We start from the raw sequence: 22,010 nt of genomic DNA, 5'->3' as shown, positions 1-22,010 counted from the left end.
AAGATGCCGATTTACTTGCACAGCAAGTAGTTACATGTGTTGAGAAAGAAGTGCAGGTCATCATGGTGGCAGCAACTGTCAAGCAACCGAGATACCAGGGATTGGAGTCATTGACTCCCATTATTAGCTACATTTTGGAGGGCGAGTTTCCACAAGACTTCACGAAGGCTCAGAAGAGGAGACTCATGAAGAAGGCAAGCGCATCTCTTCCTAGAAGGCTCCCTCTATCAAAGAGGGAGGGATCAAGTATGCAGAAGAGTACCAACTATTGAGGAAATTCCATCCATTCTAAAAGGGTTGCATGAAGAAGCATGTGGTGGTCATTTTGCCCAAGAATTAACTGTGAAGAAGATTTTGCTTGCGGGGTATGTTTGGCCAAGTCTGCATGTGGATGTCCAACATTGGTGTAAAAGTTGTCACAATTGTCAGGTAAATGGGAATAGAAGATTGGTTTATGGTCCAAGGCAAATCGTGCTTGCAAATGGACCGTTTGAAAAGTGGGGCATTGATGCTATGGGTCCTCTGCCTAGGACAAAAAATGGTAAACTCTACATTCTAGTGGCTGTAGACTATATGACTAGGTGGGTGGAAGCACAAAGTGTGGCAAAGGTAAATGAGAGGACAGTGAGCAAATTCGTCTACACTCACATTTGTTGTAGATTTGGCACACCTTTGGAGATTGTTTCTGATAATGGTCCAGGGTTTAGAAAGGGATTGCTCACAGAAGTCTATGAAGAACTTCACATTCTACATCGTCACAGTACACCCTACTATCCCCAATCAAATGGTTTGGTAGAAAAAGCTAATGGTGTCATTGCAGGCATCATTAGAAAGATGGTGAAAAACAAGACAAAGTTGTGGGATGAATTCTTGGATGGTGCCTTGTGGGCGTATCGAACCACATATAGGGAAGCCACGGAGTTCACACCATTTCACTTGGTCTATGGTCAAGAGGCTTTACAGCCAATTGAACTAAACATTCCAACTATGCGACTTCATGGCAAATCAGCACAAGATGATCAAGAAGCATGGATGGATCGACTTCTTACCTTAGCTGAGCTTGAGTGGAAAAGAGAAGCAACATACGAGTGCTATAAGAGGAAAGCCACACAGACAAAGGAGAAGCTTGACAAGAAACTGAAGGACAAAGGCATCAATGAAGGAGATCTTGTGCTAAGGTATGACAATCGACTCGATAATCGTTTTGATGCCAAATTTGAAACAAGATGGCACGGGCCATACATAGTCAAGAAGGCTTTCAATTCAAGTTACTATCAACTTATGGACTTGAATGGGAAAGAGCACTCCAGGAAGGTAAACGGCTATCGCTTGAAGCCTTACTTGAGTCGCCTTCTACCAAAAGATCTACCAGAGCAAAAGGCAACTATCCCATGTAAGTATTGTTCCATGAAGCATGAGTGTAACACAAACCAAAATTCCAAGGGGCCAAACAATGAAGATCTTGTCAAGGACTCTGAAGCACTCTCTTTGGAAAAGATTCTTTATGATGGTACATGAATATACCATCATCCAGGGGGAGGGCTAATGATAGCCGTTTTTTGGCTCTTTGTAATTGCCACAGTGAGTTACCTCACCCTACCAAAATCACCCAAACACTGTGGCTATCCCTACCATTTCACTGTACATAGGCGTGCATGAGTCACGGGACTTTTCCCATATCTTCTTAAAAAACCCTCAATTAGCTAGTCATTGGGCTAGTTGAGCCAAAAAAATAAAAAAATAAAAATAAAAAATATAAGTATATTATGGCCCATGCGTATATAAATATTTCTTTGTATATAGGGCCTAAATAAAAGATTTTTTCATAATTATTTTGGTATTTATTTAAATATTTCTACCTAGGTGTGTGTTATTAATGCTCTGTACATTGCCTCACCATTACCACAATTTTTCTTACCATTTTTCATACTCTTTATTCCATATAGAAATATTTTCATGTAAGCTTCTCTTATATTTGGTGTAACTCCACCCCAACAAAAATCCAAAAAAACTAGTTTTATTTATGTGTATATTTTTTCACTATTGTGATTTTTCCCTTCCTACATCTATTTTGTTTTTTTTTCTAAAAAATTAGAACACCAAAAATATTTATCTTTTTATGGTAGCCTCATAATGAGAGAGATTTCTTTTGACCCCTTTATATTTTTTCCACTTATATTATTTATATTTGACATGTACATATTTTTTAGACCCCTCAATATTTGATTTTCTTAGTTGTACTATTCACTTATCATAATCTCAACAATATCTTCAATTATAGACCTACCAAATAAGGTCAAGGGTAGGTGGCATGCATACATGCACTATGGAGGGCTCACTCTTGGAGGTATTCAAAAGAATCATCCAAAGAAGGACCCCACAAGGACCTTGTGCAGTGGAAAAAAACGGTCGGTTTTGCTGGATTTTTAAAGTTCACTTACTCTCTGAATTTGAAAAGGTGATACAAACAAAAGTTGTAGCTCGTGGGCTGAACTTTTGCCTCAAATTTTTTCATATTTTTTTGAGCTACGAGCTGTGAGCTAGGATTTTATTAGTGGACCCCAGTTTTCCCATGCTATGCAGCCACACTCTCTCTTCCACTTTATCATTTTCCTCTTTCACACACACTTCTCCACTCATCATCCCCACCTCTCTCACCACTCCTCTCTGCACCCTACTCACCTTCTCCTCAACCTTGAAGAATAAGAGAAACCATGGTGAACTCATACCTCCCACACACAATTCCATTCCAAAATTGACCACTTAGTCTCATTTTTCCTCCTCCAATTTACCCATATCTATAAAAAAAAACCACAAAATTCAGCCTCTTCTCTTAAAAGACAGCATCATGGTGGTTGATTACTCAGCTTCAACTACCTTGTCTCTCAAGGAAGGTCAAGAGTGGAGAAAAAATGTACCGTCAAAGCTAGTGGACCGTCAACAAGCGTCAAAATTGGCCCTACTCAAGACACTTAGAGCATCAACCTTGTAAGAAATCCACCTTTTCTTACCTCTTAAGAGTTTTTCTTCCTTATTTGTATCCTACATGGATACTCCCATTGTAAATATCCAATTCCATTTGTAAATTAATACTAACTCTACTAACACTAACCCACTATGAAAAGTCCTATCACCTCCATTTCTCTCCTCTCTCTTTCCCCACCAACTTCTTGATAATTCCAAGAAAAAGAAATTAGATAAATTGCTGAAAATCTAGCCCAACCATGGTTAGAGGAGTAACCCTAGCCTTCAAAATTGCTATAAAAGGAGGGTGTAGCTAGCACAAAAGGGGGAGCCATAAGCAAGAGCACTATGCTATAGCTTGAGAAGCCAAGCTCAACCTCTCTAGAAGGAGCTCTTGAGTGGAAGCTCATTGTCTTATGCATGTGCATGTGTTGTAATAGGGGATTAGCAAGGGAACTCTATGCCATTGTAAGAGAGAGAGTGATCGTTCAATTGAGAGTAGGAAATCTATCATTTCTCCTACTAGTGTAAGCCCAACAATTGCTGAATCAAGGAGGGTGGATTTGGACTAAGCTTGGATACTTTGTCTCCCTTTCAACGTGAAGTAATGGACAACAACGATGCGTAAGTGTCTTGGTGTTTTTTGTTGAGTTCTTGATAGCTTGTCTCTGATGTTGTCATCAATCTAGCCATAAATCCCACATACTGTAAGAGGGCGACAGGGTGGAGAGGACTCCCCTGGCCTTAAGACAGTGATTGGGGTGGCTTTTCTTGTGATGAGTTGTGGTGAAATTTACGCAAGCTATGTTGAACAAATACTAATCTCACTTTGATTTGTCATGACAGATTTGTAAGAAGGTATTAATGCAACAAGCACCCCCTCCCCCTTTCTCTCTCTTTCTTAAATATATAGTTGTGTTTGCTTGATCATTGCCGATATGTTTTCAAAGCAGCCCGAGCACTATCTCTCTCTCTCTCTCTCTCTCTCTACGCGTCCTAGTTCGCATCCAAAACTAGGTGGTGCCCCAAATTTGTGTAGGGTTAGGTTGCGGGTTTGTGTGTGTGTTTGTTGTTTTTTCCAACCCCAACCCAATTGAGCAGCATGGGAGCTTAGAAGAGTGCTTGGAGGCCACTCTTCTTGTTGCCCGCCCCAGACCGCTTCAATAATAAGACGTGTACATAATATTTAGATAAGTAAAAACTATATCAAAAAATATTTTAAAGAGCACAATTCTTGATTATGTGCCACAATATGGATGCACCATCGCTCTAGATGGTTGGACAAATTGTCAGAAGAAACCATTGATTAATGTGATGTTGATTTATGCAAGAGGTTCCATCTTTCTTGAAGCGATCGATACATCCCTGAAAGAGAAAACTAGTGGATATCTTGTTGGCCTATATGAGTGTTTGATTAGAAGAGCAGGGGGACCTAAAAATGTGATAGCCATTGCCACAGATAATGGATCTAACTACAAAGCTGCTGGAAAAGCAATTGAAGCAAAGTATCCAGAGATTACATGGGTTCCATGTGCTACTCACACTTTGAATCTGCTCTTAAAGAACTTTGGAAAATTTCCTTCTATTAAGAAAACTCAAGTAGATGCAAACCACTTGGTGAAGTTTATAAGAGAGCATTCGTTTTCTTACGCTTTAATTAGAACAAATTCCCCAACAAAAAATTTATAGATTTTTTGTGTGACCCGTTTTGCGATAGTGTATTACGTTCTCTCTACACTACAACAGGTTAAAGCAGCCCTTGTTGAAATAGTGGTAGATAGAAGATGGGACATTTGGCTTGATAAATATCCCAAGTATGAACCTGCTATTTCCAAATGCTATCAGGTTGTAAAATCTCCCATTTTTTGGAGAAATGTAGACAAAATTGTTACCGGCACAGAACCCTTCACTCATTTGATACGATTAGTGGACAAAGAAGCCTCTATCTTTGGATGGTTTACTAGTACATGCATGAAGCCTCTTGCAAGTTAAAAGACTATACATATTATGCAGGAAAAGAGAAAGCCATGATGATGTCGTTTGCTAAGATGATGGGAGCAACTGCATACTCCTTTACATGGAGCAGGGTTTGTCTTAGATCCCAAGTTCCAGATGCACGATCAATCTTCAAACAATGAAGTGATCAATGATTTCAAGAAAGTGTGTGCCCAACTATTAGGCAATGTGGATGGATAGGTGGCATACACACAGAAGATGACATATACTAGTAGACAGAAGGAGTGTTTGGGGATCCTTGGCATATGTATTCTATCAAGACGATGAGCGCACCAATTTGGTGGAAAGAGTACGGTGAAAAAAAAGTGTAACTTCAATATGTGGCTATGAGAATATTGTCTATTGCCACCTTAAATGGTAGCTGTGAGAGTATTGTCTATTGCCGCCTTAAGTGGTAGCTGTGAAAGAAATTGTTCTTTGTTTGCTTTTGTGCATACTGAAAAACAAAAGCAATTAAGTCCTAAATGAGCTGCGGACTTGGTGTATGTATTTTGTAACATGCGACTTATGCATAAGCCACCAAAGTTAGCCACATGTGCCACACAAGAAAGCTTTGGGCACTTTCAAATACACGAAGCAATTGAAAATGAGTTCAACTCCAATGACAAAATGGAATGGAACCCGAAAGATATTGCTTCCAAAATGTTCAGATGTCAAAGAAATTGATGACATGGTGCCTATGATTGAGGGGATGAATGAGTTATAAAGTTTGTACTTTATTCTCAATTAATTTTGTAATGCAAAAGTTGTGTGGATTTTAGCTTCACAATCTCTCTCTCTCTCTCTCTCTCTCTCTTCCTCTCTCATTGTCTCTCTTTCTGTCCATCTTCTTTCTATCATTGTTGGAAAGAGGGAGGGAGAGAGAATAAAATTCACACAATTGCAACAACATCCAACATGTTCATTTGTTGCAACAAATAGAGATTTACATATCAAAAAGAGGTTTTAGTGACAAATCTTGAGATTTAAAATACAAAAGAGCTTACAATTATTTGGGAGAATTAATTTAAATCATGGTCTAGATCCCCTAAAAGGTCAGATATGCAAAATTTTGAATTGATGAATGAATTACTTGGACCCACATTGTCTATCTCTTCTTCGATAACAGGCCCATATCTTTCCTCGTACCATGCCAACTATCTTTCTAGCTATACGAGCGCACAACATGGATGGGGTCTCTCCTTGACTTACCAAATCCACACCTTGGGTTGCAAGCTGGTCAATGACTGTGGTTTCTTCGGGCAAATATGTGTAACCTCTCTTGCAAGGAGGGTCTTCTTGAATCTTCTTGGCTGGGCATTCTTTGTCAATGCCTCCTATAGTGGGACGGTCGTTCCAATCTACTTTGAGCCGCAATACATAATAACACTAGCATTGTTGCATAAAATAAATTGCCACTTGATTATTATTTGGTGGAGATTTGTATACTTGGATAAATCTTGAAAGAATATTTCTCGCGAGGATAGTGTGTTCCAAATTTGAAACTTTCAAGGGAGCGGAAGCCTTAGCATTTCCACTAACTCAAAATAATGTATTGTGTACAAAATGATTTGGGCATAGCTGTCTGCATTGCCTGTAATTCAACGGCTCCCCTTGAAGTTGTAATTTGTCTTCTTGGGACGCAGCCAAGGGACGCTGTCGTGCAGCTCCACTGCCATGATGAGAAACAGAGCAGAGAAATGTAAGCTAAGCTTCTTTGAAGTCTACACATTAAGTGAGCAGTGATCAGGGCTTGATAACAGGCCAAGCTTAATGATTAATGTATGCCAAATGCGGCTTAGAAGGGCCAACAGATGCCTCAATGATGCCAAAAATGAGTATGCTTGAAGTGAGCATAGATGGAAGATTATGATCTAGAGCTGCAGTGCTTGAAGTGCTCTACCGGCCTATCTTTACGGCTCGTCGATAGAAGCTACGGTGAAGAAGTTATGGCATATTGAAGTTTGAGTCGATTGCAGATCCGTACCGGATTGGGCAACTGCAGCTGAGGTGACAGAATTGAAATGAACGCTCAGTCGGTATGCCATCTGGGGATTTTTTTACTTTGATCGAGTTTTGGAATGTCATGCAACAACACTTTGGTTGATATGTTGTGCCTGACAAGAATATTTTTTATTGGAGGTTGCTGATAGCAGGAAATGCCCAACACGGCTATGGCTTAAGCAGATACAAATCGAGGGTCATTGTTCAAATGCAATCACTTATACTTGCTTCTAGCTAGCACGCTTGTGGCACTATTCAAGACCTTTTTAAGGGCATCAAAATTCACGATGATATTGTTAATCGAGGGCTACTGGAGAAAGTTGTTGTGCTTGGCAATACCTCGATCGACATGTATGCTAAATGTGGTGCCCAACAAGGGCCAAGGGCCACCCAAATTAAACCCAAGTGGCCGCCCAATGGATAAGCTTGGTGATGCCTTGGCCAATATGTATGCCTAATGTGGAGCTCGAAGGCTGACCGCCCAAGCTAGGCCACTAAGTAAAGCCGCCCAAGCCAACCAAGGAGCCCAAAAGCTATGCATGCCACCCTAGGGCCGCCCAAGTGGGTATGGTTGGTGGCCGCCCGCCCAAAGGCTCACTAAATGGCCACCCTAACTTAATAGGGGTGTGAACCAAAGCAAAAGAAAAAAAAAACCATGGCGTGTGCAGGCAACGAGGAGAGGCGCAGGAAAAAGGAGATGGGCTCGTGCTGGCCACGGTGAAGCTCGGGAGACATCGAGCAAGAGACACAAATTGCTCAGCATAGCGGCACGACAATATTCAGCGCTGATCCTGCCGTAAACGGCGATGGTCAAATTCACAACTGTCACATCATGATCGCACTCCCACGCCACGTCAGTCATGGTGCCGTGACTGCGTGGTGGGGCAAAAAAAAAAGGGGCTATTTTAGGGTGGTTTCGAGGAGGAAAAAGCATGAACGTGAGGAGGGGAAAAAGCAAGGCAAGGAGGTAACGAGGAAGCGACAGACAGAGATAACGAAGGAGGGCATGAGAAGCATAACGAAGAGGAGAAGCATAACGAAGGGGAGAAGCAAGCGAAGGAGGGAGCTCAAGGAGAGCTTATCGAGCTTGAACGAAGCAAAGGAGAGACTCTTTCTCTCTCTCTCTCTCTCTCTCTCTCTCTCTCTCTCTCTCTCTCGCTTGAACGAAGAATAAGGGCTACCAAAGCAAAGAGGCAGAACGAGGAGAAGATAAAGGCAATTCGAATCTTCAAGGAGCCAAGAAGGAATCTCCAAGCCAAGGTAATTAAGGCGTGCTTTCTCTCTCCCGATCTCCAATCAAAGCAAGAAGAAGAAGGTGGAACTGGAAAAGAGAAATTACCAAGGGCATACAAATCCTGACGACAATCAAAGTAAGTTGATTAGAGGAGACGACGAATTTTGTGAGCAAAAATTAAGCCAATGCAAAGCACACAGAGCAGTAAGCTACAGGACAGTCGACAATAATTGAAGCACGATGATCGATATAGTGAACTTAAATGATGTTTGCAGAATCTTGAATGTAGATGAAGCAGATAAAGTGACAAGCAAAAGTTTCCCATCACCGTCATCAGTCTGAAGGTTGATTAATCAATCTGTTAAGCCCGGTGTCGTTAACGGCCAAGTTAATTCTGTAAAGTGGGAGTTTAAACTCCTAGTTAGCAGATGATCCAAGTGACGGCGCTGTTAACAACTGGCCTTGGCTAAAGTTGTACTCAGATATACTAATCAATCAATTGATGATTACGGTGATTTCTAGATTCAGTTACATTTGTTGTTCTTGTTCTCTCTCTTTCACACCTCCCACAGCCAGAGGCCCGGCGCCTGCCCGGATCACGTAGCGAACACATATCCCCTGACATCTTTGGTGAACCCGACGCGAAACGAGCCGGGGTGGGAGGTAAAGATGGAGAATTTAGAGCAGATGATGAAGATGATTGCAGAATTAAGTGCGAACGGGTTTGATGATAAGTCAACATTTCCAGATTTTGCAAAGATGCTTCAATTGGTTCAAGGATCTCTGCTTGAAATTGAGACCGTAAAGAAGAAAAATCAGATGGATGAAGCTTTGGATGCAGCTTTAGATGCAGTATACGATGAGAGACGACTTTTTGATGGATACGATCCAGAGGGCTACCTAGAGTGCTAATTTGGCATTGACAATACTTGAGAAGAGAGAGAACTAGAACAAAAGGACAATAGTTGAGGACCGGATTTACATGGAGCCGGTCCCCCCTCCATAAAGGCTTTGTATTATAGCTTCTCCCATCAAAGGAAAGTTTTGTACAATACAATTCTTGTGTTCCTTGATAAAACTCATTGGTGCAATGAAGATGGAAGCTTCATGGACCAAATTATGCTTGAAAAACACACCTAGTGTCCCTAGCCTCAGTCCCAAGACCTCACACACCTTCAAAAATGGTGAGAGCTAGCAGGGAATGAGGAAAGATTGAGAGGAAGAAGGTGTATCTTACGAGAAAGAAGTATTCTCTTCACATAATCACTCTAATAGCTCTCTTCACATAATCACTCTAATAGCATAGCTTAGCTTAGTAATTAGCATGGTAGAGGAGATGAGCATGCCATTGAAGCTTGGCTCTTGGTTGGATTAACATTCCATAGCCAAGAGTTGTTCGTATAGGCCTCTACTTATCAATGCTTGGAGAAGGAGATGGAGTTCTTGCTCAACACATAACTTGTGCGTGTGTGTGTGTGTCTAGAAAAGTGTGTAAGACTAAAAATGCCAAGCTTTCCCTCTCTTCTTGCTTTTTGCTCATGCTGGCCTCTCATTGGCTCCTGCAAAGCTTAGCCAATCACAAATTCGAAGCATAATTGATAGCCTTGTGACATATGTCCCCCTTTCCATTTTGTGAGAGCTTTAGGTAATTAAATAATTCATCTAAACTCTCATTGGACCTTTTTGTCTTCTTGCCAATAGGAATCAGGCAAGCCATTGGGCTGCTGGATGCTGATTGGACCCCTTGGTAGATCGTCCAATAGTCTTCTAGGGAGCTTAAATTCTATTGGTTCTTTTATCAAGCATTTTCAAATCAATTAGACTAAATTTACTCTAGCCTAATTCTCATTGGTCCACCTCTATGGCCATCCAATAGGATTTGAGGGGAGATTGGGAGCAACTGGGCTAGGAGCCTGACATGTGTCTAGTATTCCCTTTGTGTAAAGGGGAAGCTTTGGAGTGTGTGTGTATGTTTCTTTCTAGTCCCCTACAATAAGGACTCGCCCCCTCTTTCCTAGGGATGTGGGAATACTTTTTAGTCTTCCCATGACCATCAAATATTTTCCCTACTTTGGCCTTTGGAGAATACAATTTAAATTAGGAACTTTAGCCTATGGAAGTCTTAACACTAGGTTGGTAACCTAACAGGACATAAAAGTGTCCTTTCAAGGTTTTGAAAAAAACCTCCAAAACCATAGTAGATCCACTCATTTTGTAAAATCCTTTCATGAGGTTATAGTTCAAGGACAACTACACATGGAAAAAATAAGAAACTTGTAACATTTCTCATCTTTTCGTCACACCAAGCCTCCAAAGTTGATGGACCAGTACATTTTCATCAAAACAGTCAATTTTTACGTTTTTTTGCATAAAAATAAGATTAGGGATTTTTGTAGGACTTGAGATAAATTCCCTAGTTAACTTCAATGGGTTGGTGATCTAAACATATGATTGCTTCTCACTCACTATTTTTTGTTTTGCCAAAAGAAATAGGTACAAAAAAGTTGAATTTTTACCATTCTGCAAACCTATCATCAAAGTTTCGGTAGCCACGCTCAATACAAATAATATATGCATGTTTTCTTAGTTCCCTATCGTCCTTTAGGTTCATAAGGATCCATGGAGCATATCAAAAGAATAATACATCTCTTACCAAGGGGAATCTTGGGGACAAAGATGAAGTGCTAAATACAGCAAACATGAAAAAACTGGGTTCAACATTATGAGTTCTAGAATCCCATAGAAACTATTCAATATCTAGCCAAATTTGATCCTTATGACTAGATATGGTTACTACCTACAAAATGCATGTAGTTGTCACAAGAAACTAACAATATTGAAAAAGCTATACTTGATATACTAGAATGCTTCGTTTTCTTCAATAATTGAAAAAATCAACGATCGTTGTCTACTATGCAAAATAGGGTATTAGGTGCCCCAAAACTCAAGGAATATTAGCTCTATGTTACAATATGTGACATAGAAAATCAAAACTGCAATTGGATATCATGAAAGCCACCAAAAAAATCATAGAAGAGCTAAAATTGGCTAAAAAACAGGATTTTATAATTTTTGTAATCTGGTCATAACTTACAACTTTAACATTTATTTCTCCCTAGAAGCATCAGGACATGTTGAGGACTACTAAAGATAGTTCTCTAGCATTATGGACCTCACAAACATGAATTCTAGAGTGGTATAGTTGCAAAAAGTTGAAAAAAGCCAAAAACAGGACCTGTTTTTTCACACAGTTTAGGTTGTGAAATGTTGTGCAAGGACAAGGTTAAAGATGGAATTGATATTCCAAAAAAATGTCGAGTTTTTTTCAGCTCATGAGACAACTTCCTAGACAGATAGCACCTCAAAATCCATTTTGACACTCTTGACATAATTCAAGGAAAATGGTCACTTAACAGGACATAAAAGTGTCCCAGGACATAAAAGTGTCCCATTACCAACCTAGTGTTAATGGGGTTATCTACTATTGTCCATATTCCCATATTCCCATGGATAGACTTGGGAAATCCAAAGATAAAATCCATGGATATGATCTCCCATGGTGAATTAGGGATTGGCAACGGTTGAAGCAATCCACGTTGCTTCCCTCTATCAAAGTTCGTCTTTTGGCATACCACACATTTAGAAAACATACTCTTGTATGTTTGCTTTCATGGCAGGCCAATAGAAATATGTTTCTATCTCTTTTAGGGTAGACTGAATCGCCCTATGCCCGGCATAAGGAGGAGCATGAGATTCATACATTACTTTCTCACGTAGTGAGTTAGTAACGCATAGTCTATTGCCATAGAGAAGATAACCATCTTGTAGGGTAAATGGTTCTTCGTTCTTCCCTAGTGCAAGGGCTGAAATCACATCTCTAAAATCGGGATCGATAGCGTACTTATCTATCATAGAAGATAGATCATTGTGAGTTGCTATGGATAGCGCATTCACTCTCAATCATCTTGAGAGTGCATTGACCACTTGATTATGCTTGCCAGCAATGTGAGCAATATGAAAATGAAATCGCAAAAGGAAATTTGCCCACCTCATTTGTTTGTGGGAGAGCTTGGTCTGCGTCATGAAGTACTTAAGGCTTTGGTGATCCGTTTGCACAATGAAAGGAGTCCCCAATAAATAGTACTTCCACGAATCTAAAGCATGTAGAACTACTAAGAGTTCCTTTTCATATATGCCTAGAGCTTGCTCAACAAGGTCGAGCCTTTGACTTTCATAGGATATGGCGTGCCCTTCTTGAAGCAAAACAGGTCCAAGGCAATCACCACAAGCGTCGCATTGGACCTCAAATGGCTTTGAGAGATCCGGCAGTGTAAGCACATGTTGAAACATAAGCTTTTATTTACGTTTTTCGAAAGCATTGTTCTCCTTGGTGGACCATATATACCTAACATTTTTCCTTTTTAGGTCATGTAATGGTCCCGCAATTTGTGAGAACTTTTCTATGAAGCGTCTATAGTATGCACACATACCTATAAAGCTTCTTAATTCATGCAAATTCCTTGGATTAGGGCATCCTTTTATTACCTCTAACTTTGATGGATCCATTTGGATGCCATTTTGAGAGATAATGTGATCTAAATACTGAATCTCTTGTAAGAAAAATTCACTTTTATTTTGATTTATAAAAAGCTTATTCTCTCTTAAAACTTGAAATATTACCTGGAGGTGTTGTTTGTGTTCGTCTAATGAATTAGAGTAGATGATTATATCATCAAAGAACACTCCAGTAAAGCTTTGGTGAGGCCAGAATAGCTTCTCCATTAGATAGTTAATGTGGCTGGTGCATTGGTCAAGCCAAAAGGCATGACAATGTACTCGTAAAAACCAAACGTAGTGCAAAATGCGGTCTTTACAATGTCTTGATCAACTATCCTTATTGGATGGTAGCCACTCTTTAGGTCAATCCTACGAAAATAGGTTGACCCCTGTAGCTTATCAAATAGGTCTTCTACCCGTTGAACGGGAAACCTATTCTTGATAGTGATCCTATTTAGTGCTCTATAGTCGACACACATATGATATGTGCCATATTTCTTTTGCACTAATAACACTGGTGAACAAAATGGAGATGAGCTAGGCCTAACCATGCCTTTCTCAACTAACTCATGCACTTGCCGCATAATCTCGTCTTGTTGAGCTTGAGAAACTCTATAAGGAGGTTTATTAGGTGGTGAGCTTCCTGGAAGAAGCTCAATTGCATGGTCGTCATCCCCTCATTTGGGAGGTAGATCACATGAATGTCATCAATAAAAACATCTTGTAATCCCTTGAGGAACTTGGATAACTCTAATTCCTTTTGATTGGTTATATCTTCTTTTGCTAGAATATTATGTTCATTTTGGGAATCTTTAACAAAAATCATGTACACAAAAATAGAGGTCTTTATTGACTTATTGAAAGCTTGCTTATGTACAATATGTATGGTACTACCCAAATCCTTAGCATCTATGTACATATCTTTTTCCCTGAACCTAAAGTAGATCTTCCTTTCAAGGAATTTAACATTGGCAGCCATGCAATCAAACCATGGTGCCCCTAGGATTACATCCTCATGCTTGAGAGGAGAGATAAGAAATCGTACTTGTCCACATAGCTTTGGACATGGAGCCTTAATTTCCCAACTAAGGGAGTGACTGAGGCTTCTTGCCCCTTGAAAGCACCATCGGTAGGTAGGAAATCTCCCCTCTCATAGGCTTGGATGCCTAGCTTGGTGGCCAACTCTGTGGATATGAAATTGTGAGTAGAACCAGGGTCAAAGAGAATGAAAGCATCATGTTCTCTTACCTTTCCCCAAGGATGGCATAGAGGAGATCCTTTGTGATGAGCATCCTCTTCTTGGATTTCGACCAAGGTAGCTCTAGGAGGCTCATTACGTATATTCTTGTGGGGACAAGCACGTGAGGCATGCCCTTGCTCCCCTCACTTAAAACAACGGTTATCTTTTCGATAACGCTCTAGCTCTTCAAGAGAGAGTTTATTTTTGCCTTTATAAACTCCCTTCTCCTTAGCTTTGTTGTTGTTGGTGTTGCCTTTGGGAGACTTTTGGACGTTGTCCCTTCCCCTTAAGCTCGTTACGATCCTTGTTTTCCGTGGGCTTAATATTTCTCTTAGCCCCTTGTTGGAAATTTATTCTTGAAGCCACCATGGTATGGTGTATGACCGCAGATATGGTGCGTGGCCTTTGGGAGTTAATATACTCTGCCATATCCTCAGTTAAACCGCACAAATTTGTTGTTTTTGCTCTCCAAAATCCATCTTTTTGAAGAAAGTGGCTTTGAGGTGTAAATCCCAAAACTTGTCTATATATTTATGAATAGATTCATAGAGAGAGAGAGCTTCAAGCTTCACCATTCGGTGAGTACTTTGTCCTTGGCATCAGTAGCCAAAAACTGCTTCATGATGGAAGCTTTTAAAGCTTTCCAGGTTCATGGAGCTTCACCATTTGCTCATAGGCTAGACCACCATTGCCTGACAGACTTTTGAAAATGCATAGCTACATGACGTAGCTTAGAGGACTCCGTGAATCCCTCATCTCCAAACGCCGTATCTAATTGTTGGATAAAGGCCAAGACTTTGTCCATAGGACCAAAAGTGCCATTGTAGGTAAGGAAAGAGATGTTCTTTCCTCCCTCTTTGAACTTTTTGAGCTTGGACGACCTCTTTCAGGTGGCATAGGATTTCCAATGGCCTCTTCTTTTAGGTGGTTTGAGAGCTGCACCATCACTTTCTTCAGAAGAGGAAGAATATGAGGAGGATGGAGAAGAGGGTGACAACTTCCTTGCCTTTTTCTTCCCGTGTTCCTCCTTGTCTACACCATCACTTTCTTCAAAAGAGGAAGAGGATGAAGAAGATGTAGAAGAGGGTGACCTCTTTCTTGCCTTTTTCTTCTTTTGTGTTCTCTCTTCCCTCTTTGAATTATGGTGTAGAGAAGTATGTGATGGTATTCTCCATTTAGGGGGTGTTGGAGAGCGTTTTGCCCACCGTCTTTGTGCAGCTGTCTCTGCCAAGGTGACATGAGACTCACTTCTTTATCGTTCTTTTGGAGAGGGCTCTATCGTTGAAACTTGGGTTCTTCTTTGGGAGGGAGATGCCTCATCAACTAGTAAATTTTTGATCCCTTCATAGGGATCCTCCTCTTCCTCCCTTATGGAAGAGAGTCCTCTTTTGGAAGTCTCACCAGGAGGCTTCCTAGGTACTCTCTCTTCTTGGTTAGGAGTTTGGAGAATACCATGGGTACGCAATTGCTGTAGCACTTCACCTTGGAGAGATGGATTGCCCAGGGCTTGTTGAAGCCTAGAAATAAGACAATTTACAAGCATAGGGGCATCATTAGTTGCTCTTTCATTAGCAAAATCAATGCTATCAACATTCATTGCAGTCTCTTTTTCCTTGTCAGTCATTCTAGCAAATTTTAGGCATAAACTTTTACTTGTACTTTGGCACTTCAAGCCCTAGTTGCTACTCCTCTTTACCTTCAAAGATAAGCACTCAAGCATCTATACCCGTGGCTCAAATATTATTAATTTCAAGGAATAGAAGAGAGGGTTCAAGAGAGCCATCATTAGTTCCTATCAAGCTTCTAATAGCTCAATAATGGTTAAGCCATAGGCAAGCCCCGTAGGACTCCATTATTAAGACCATAACTCTCGAGATGGTGGAAGAGGGGAAAGGGAAACACACCCGACAACACACACACGCCTCTCTATAGCTAAGATAAAATCACAACACCCCGATCCACTCAAAGAAACACACAAACGATAAAACTCTATTGCAAACACTCGGCTGCGCACATCCAAGTCCACAATCACGCACAAAAGCAAAGCTTACTGCATATCAACCAACACAATCAATTTTTGATTCTCAACCACACGCAAAACAGCTCTCTCTTTCTCCCTCTTTGCACACACACCAATTGGCTCGGGGGGACTCACACACAACCTACACACACCGACACCTATGCACAAGAGAAGTGAAAAGAAGAAGGGATGGGGAGACAACACCAGAGACGATGCAATCAAAGCTTCCTTCTTTCCCAACGGTTATGGTGGAGCATACACCAATAGGCTCTCTCAAAGCTTTGTCTTCTTCTCTTTCCTTTTTGTAGCTTGAAAAGACGTAGTTTTACAAAAACTAAAATAGCTTTCAAATGGTGTAGAGTTAGCTTGTGTACATGAGACGCAAAAACGTTTGAAATAGCATTTTCCTTCCAACGTAGAGGGTCATCTTTAGAAAAAAAACATGTTTTGAAAAAAAATTACAGTATACGACTTTTCAGCTGTCCTCATGCAAAAAAGCTGGGCCACACATCCACTTTCTGTTTTATCAGTAACCACATGCCCTTCACTCCTCCACTTTATCTTTATGTCCCAAGATGCTTTTCACATAGAAAACCCTCTTTGAAGCATTGAACCTCTACCTTAGTCCATATAGCCACGTAAATCATACACATCACAAACTTATTCATCGGCACTGATCTTCACATATGCTTTGAGATCTTGACACACATCTGTAAGCACCTTTGATACTGCTTTTCACGCTTTCTGGCATCGACACCTTTTGGCTGCACCAACGATATCCCCGTTAACTGCATAAAGCATGCATGCTTCAAGGATGAAAAATCCCTATTCTACTTACTCTTTTGCAATTAATAACACCAACCATTTGTAGCAAGCTTAAGACCTCTCTTCTTGAGCAATAAAAGAGAAACCAATAGCTTTGATACCAAGGTAGCATTTAAGACTGAGGCTCAGGAGGAGCACATTCATGCTAATGAGGCCAAGGGCTCTCAGCAGTCCAGTCAATCCAGAAGGAGAAGGGTTGAGAGGGAAGAACGCAAGGCCAGGAGTTCTCGGACCACACATATGGATAGTGGGACCAAGGGCAGCAAGGGTAGTCATCACAATTCCAGTAGAAAAGTCAAAGAAGAGACTGATGAAGAGATTGATTGGGATGCTAATACAGACCATTACAAGAAGTCCTCAAGACGGAGTCAGGCTCCTAAGGTTAGAAGAGGCAAAAATGATGCTGACCGGCATGATTATATCTCTTCATTGAAAATTTATTTCCCAGTGTTCAAAGGTGGGGAGAAAGATGATCCAAATGTTCATATCCAAGCTTTTGAACAGTATGCTGAGTTGAAAAATGTTGATGAAGATGACTGGGGTGAATGCTTCCCTTAGACACTATAGGATGCAGCAAGGAAATGGTACTACCATTACCCAGCTTTCCAACTCAGATCATACAACAAATTGCTCAAAGATTTCAGACTGGAATATTCAGACAATAGAGGTGATGAGGACATCCTCTGTGAACTGGATAAGATAAAGCAAGGAAAATTATCAGTCAGAAGTTATGTCAAGAAAATCAAGGAGCTAACCAGGCAGCTGTTTGCAGGAGCCACCATCCGAAAAGAGGTTGCGGGCATGGTTTTTAAATGGGTTTTGCAGTAAAAAGATTAGGGAATAAAAGGTACCTACACCAACAAAGAAATTCAATGATTTGGTGCAGCGTGCCCTGAAGCTAGAACAACAGGCAAAGAAGGAGAGGAGTCAGAAGAAGAGGAGGTCCAATAGTAGCAGTTCTTCCACTGAGAATTCTGATTCCAATAAGACCTTCATTAGCTCTGAAAGAAGCTCAGGTGAATAGAGCAAAGACAAGGCCAGGAAGGGGTCTTGGTCCAGAAAAGTTGATGAGATGGCCTGACAGATTGCTAAAATTAGCCAGACTAGACAACTAGTTAGAAGAATGGAAACCTAGTGTTCAAAGTGTAAATCTAAAGATCATGTTTCCAATGAACGTCCACAATGTAGCTATTGCAAAGCATATGGCCATTTATGGAAAAATTGTGGCATTCGCATTCATCACTTCAAGAAGGGAAAAGATTTGTCTGTAGTGGCATTTACCAATGATGAACTAGTCAGAGTGGAGACTACCAGTGTACCCCAAGAAGCGAAATCAGGTACCATTGGCACTGGTACTGGGCATGGCAGGTACCAGGGGGGTACTGGCCGAGGTCGGGATCGTGGTAATTTCTAGAACCGAAGCCTGAACTGTTATACTTGTGGCAAGTATGGGCATTTTACGACTCAGTGTCCAGAAACACCTACTACTGCGGCTACTGACGCGAAGCCCCCAGAGCCAGTTCCTCTTCGGGTAGTTACACACAGCAAAGGGGTGGTCATTGAGGAAATTCTAGATGAGCCGACAAAACCGGTCAGTCCTGAAAGTAGCAAATGGGCTCAGCAGAGAGAGGTGTGGAAGGCAAAGGATAAAGAAAAGGTAGTTGATGAATGGCAAGAGCAGAAGGAACTAACGCCTAAGATCACAGAAGATTTAGCCAAGAAGCTGCCAGAGCAGCCTGAAAGTTTTGATGTCCGGGTCATTCAGAAGATAGCAGCCCAGTCTTCCGAGAAAGTACAACCTGATTAGTCAGGGTATGGGATTCTTGAGACTATGTTGGCTGCAGCTTAGGGATTGATGAAGGAATTAGGGAGTGTTAAATAAGATATAACTACAACAGAAAACACTAAAAGAGGCACTGAAGACACTAGAACAGAGGAATGGTACTGTGCAGATACTTTCGATTCTTCAAATTTTGACAATAACTCTGATCAAGAGAGGGAAGAAATTCATGTCAAGATTTGTGACAAAATCCAGAAACTCAAAGTTGAACTAGATGATATTGGAAAAACTTTGCATGAAGCAGCGAAATTCATCAGACAACGAAGAAAGGCTGAAGCAGAAGCCATAGCAGTTGACTTGGTCGCTGTCAGAGATGATGAAGTGCCGATGACCCAGGTAGACTACAAGGTTAGGAAACAATGGGAGCCACTATTTGGTGTCATACTGGATGGAGGAGCAGGAGTAAATATCCTAGGGGCACACCTTCAACAAAGAATGGGTATCACAAACTTGAAACCAACACCTTTCAAAGTTCAAATGGCGGATCATTGAGTGGTGCAGGCAATGGGAATGATAGAAAGTATGTAGATAAGGGTGGACAAAGAAAAGTTCAAGACTAGCTTCATAGTACTAGATGTGCAAGGCGCATATGGGATGCTACTGGGGGCGCCCATGGTTGCGAACAACACAGGCTGTTCACGACTATGCCAATCAGACTCTAACAATACAAGGTGCTAGTAGCAGAATTCAGATTCAGACAAACAACACTAGGAGATGGAGAAAGGAGGTACGGCCAGAAGAGCTTTGCCAGAAGTATAAGGTGAAGAAAATTGAGAGGATGTTGGCGGCAATGAATATTTTTCCACTAGATGAAATAGATCTGATGGAGTATTACTAAACAAAGATCAGGCTGAAAAGCCAAAGAAGCAATTTCTAGATCAATTCACTGAAGTGAACTATGGGGAACGACCAGTTCAACTGACAGGAAGGTTGAAAGAACCCGTTGATCCAAAACACCAACAGCTTCTGAACAAGCACACTCTGGAGAAGTTGCTGAAAATCAGAATATCAGTTTAGAACTCAAAGGACCGTGTTGGGATTATGCTGAGGAGTCAACCAAACAAAAGGGAGGTGGGCCTAATTGGTTGCTTGTAGATGATCAATAAATAGAGGATTGGAATCTAGGTTTGGAGGAAAATCCTAAAATGATCAAAGTCAACAAGCATCTGAATCCAGTAATGAAAGAGAAGGCCAGATACATGTTCCAGCACTACAAAGATGTGTTCACATGGGAACATACTGATCTCAAAGGAGTAGATCCAGAGGTATGTCAACATCGCATACCATTGAAGCCAGATGCCAGTGCTGTTGCAACGATACAAAATGAATCCTAATTATGCTAAGAAGGTCAAGGAAGAGATGGATAACCTTCTAAAGGCTGGGTTCATTACTGAAGTAGCCAGTAGTGACTAGTTATTTCCAATTGTGGTGGTGCCCAAGAAGAATGGAAAGCTTAGAGTCTGTGTGGATTATCAAGACCTGAATGCTCAGACCATCAAGGATCCCTTTCCATTACCATTTATGGACATGCTGCTTGACGAAATTGCAAGATATGAGATGTATAGCTTTATGGATGGTTATAGTGGTTATAACCAGTTATAGATTGCTCCTGAGGATCGGAATAAAACTACTTTGGGGAGAATTCATGTATCTAGTTATGCCATTTGGTCTTTGCAATGCTCCAACGACTTTCCAACGATGTATGATGGAAATATTCAGTGAATTTCTCCACCGATTCCTTGCCATATTTATGGATGACTTCATTGTATATTCAACAGAGGATAAGCATTTACTTTTTTTGGAAATGGTTTTCCAGCATTGCGAGGAAAAGCAGATTTGTTCGAATCCATTCAAATCTGTTTTCTTGGTCTGGAAAGGACAGCTATTAGGACATGTAGTGTCCAAGAATGATATAGAAATGGCCAATGATAAGATTCAATGTGTCCAATAGGCCAAGGCACCCCGCAATGCATTAGAAGCTGGATATATCAATTTATATAGAAGATTTGTGCATCAGTTTGCTTCCCAGGCATTACCTTTGTATGAGCTCACAAAGAAGAGCAACAAGTTCAATTGGACTGCTGAATGTGAAGAGAGCTTTTAGAATTTGAAGAATGCCATTATTAGTAAGCCAATACTTTGATAATCAAATTGGGATGTCATTTTTCATGTACATGTAGATGCTTCAGGACTGGCGATGGAAGCAATATTAGCTCACCCGGAAGGGAGGACTGATTATTCAGCGTATTTTTCTAGTCGGAGATTCAGTCAGGCTGAACAAGGATATACCACTACTGAAAGAGAAGCCTTAGAAATGGTTTTTAGCGCTACTAAATTTTGACACTATTTGCTGGGCAAGCTATTTCATTTTTATGTGGATCATCAGGCATTATTATTTTTTATTAACAAAGTCATTATTCAAGGCAGACTGATAAGGAGAAAGATGTTCCTGATGGAATTTGAGTTTTGCATTTTTCATAAGCTCGGTAAAACCCACTGTGGTGCTGATTTCCTGTCAAGGAGTATGGATGGCTACTCTGAAGTGTCCTTGAGAGATGAGCCAGTGGATGCAAAACTTTTTTAGATGTCAGCTGAAGACACAACTGATCCAGAGTTGTATGATGTATATCAATTTCTTTCTAAGGGAGGATTCCCAGACAACTGGACACAGAATCGGAAGAAGGTTCTGATTATTAAGAGTCTGAAGTTCACCATCATTGGCAGATCACTGTAAGACTGGGAGTAGATGGGGTTTCCAATGATGTGTGCCTATGGAAGGGAGAATGCAAGTTATTTCAGAGGCACATGATGGGGATTCTGGAGGACATTTCTCCACTGATATCACTTACAAGAAAATTTTGCAGGCTGGATTGTGGTGGCAAACTTTAATATTCGATGTCAGAAGCTTTTGTAAGACATGTGATATATGCCAGAGGATGGGCAGACCCAAGTCAACAGATGTGACTCCTCTAACTCCAGTCCAGCCACTGGGAGTGTTTATGAATGGGGTCTGGATTTCATGGGTCCATTCAAGAAAATTACTCTAAGGAAGAATAGGTATATATTGATGGCCACTTGTTATGTCACCAAATGGGTGGAAGCTAAGGCTCTCCCCGAGAACACCGCAAAGTCCACTACTGTATTCTTATTTGAAAATATTATATGTCGTTAAGGATGTCCTGTGGAGATTGTGTCTGATCTGGGAACACACTTTATAAATGATACTATGGACATTCTAATGGAAATGCTCTCAATAAAGCATAAAAATTCAACACCATATTATCCCAGATGCAATGGGCAAGCAGAGAGTAGTAACAAAATTGTCAATACC

Source organism: Adiantum capillus-veneris, chromosome 19, assembly GCF_014529385.1.
Source record: "Adiantum capillus-veneris isolate H3 chromosome 19, ASM1452938v2, whole genome shotgun sequence".
Lineage (NCBI taxonomy): Eukaryota > Viridiplantae > Streptophyta > Polypodiopsida > Polypodiales > Pteridaceae > Adiantum > Adiantum capillus-veneris.
Note: the sequence above shows the minus strand (reverse complement) of the source record.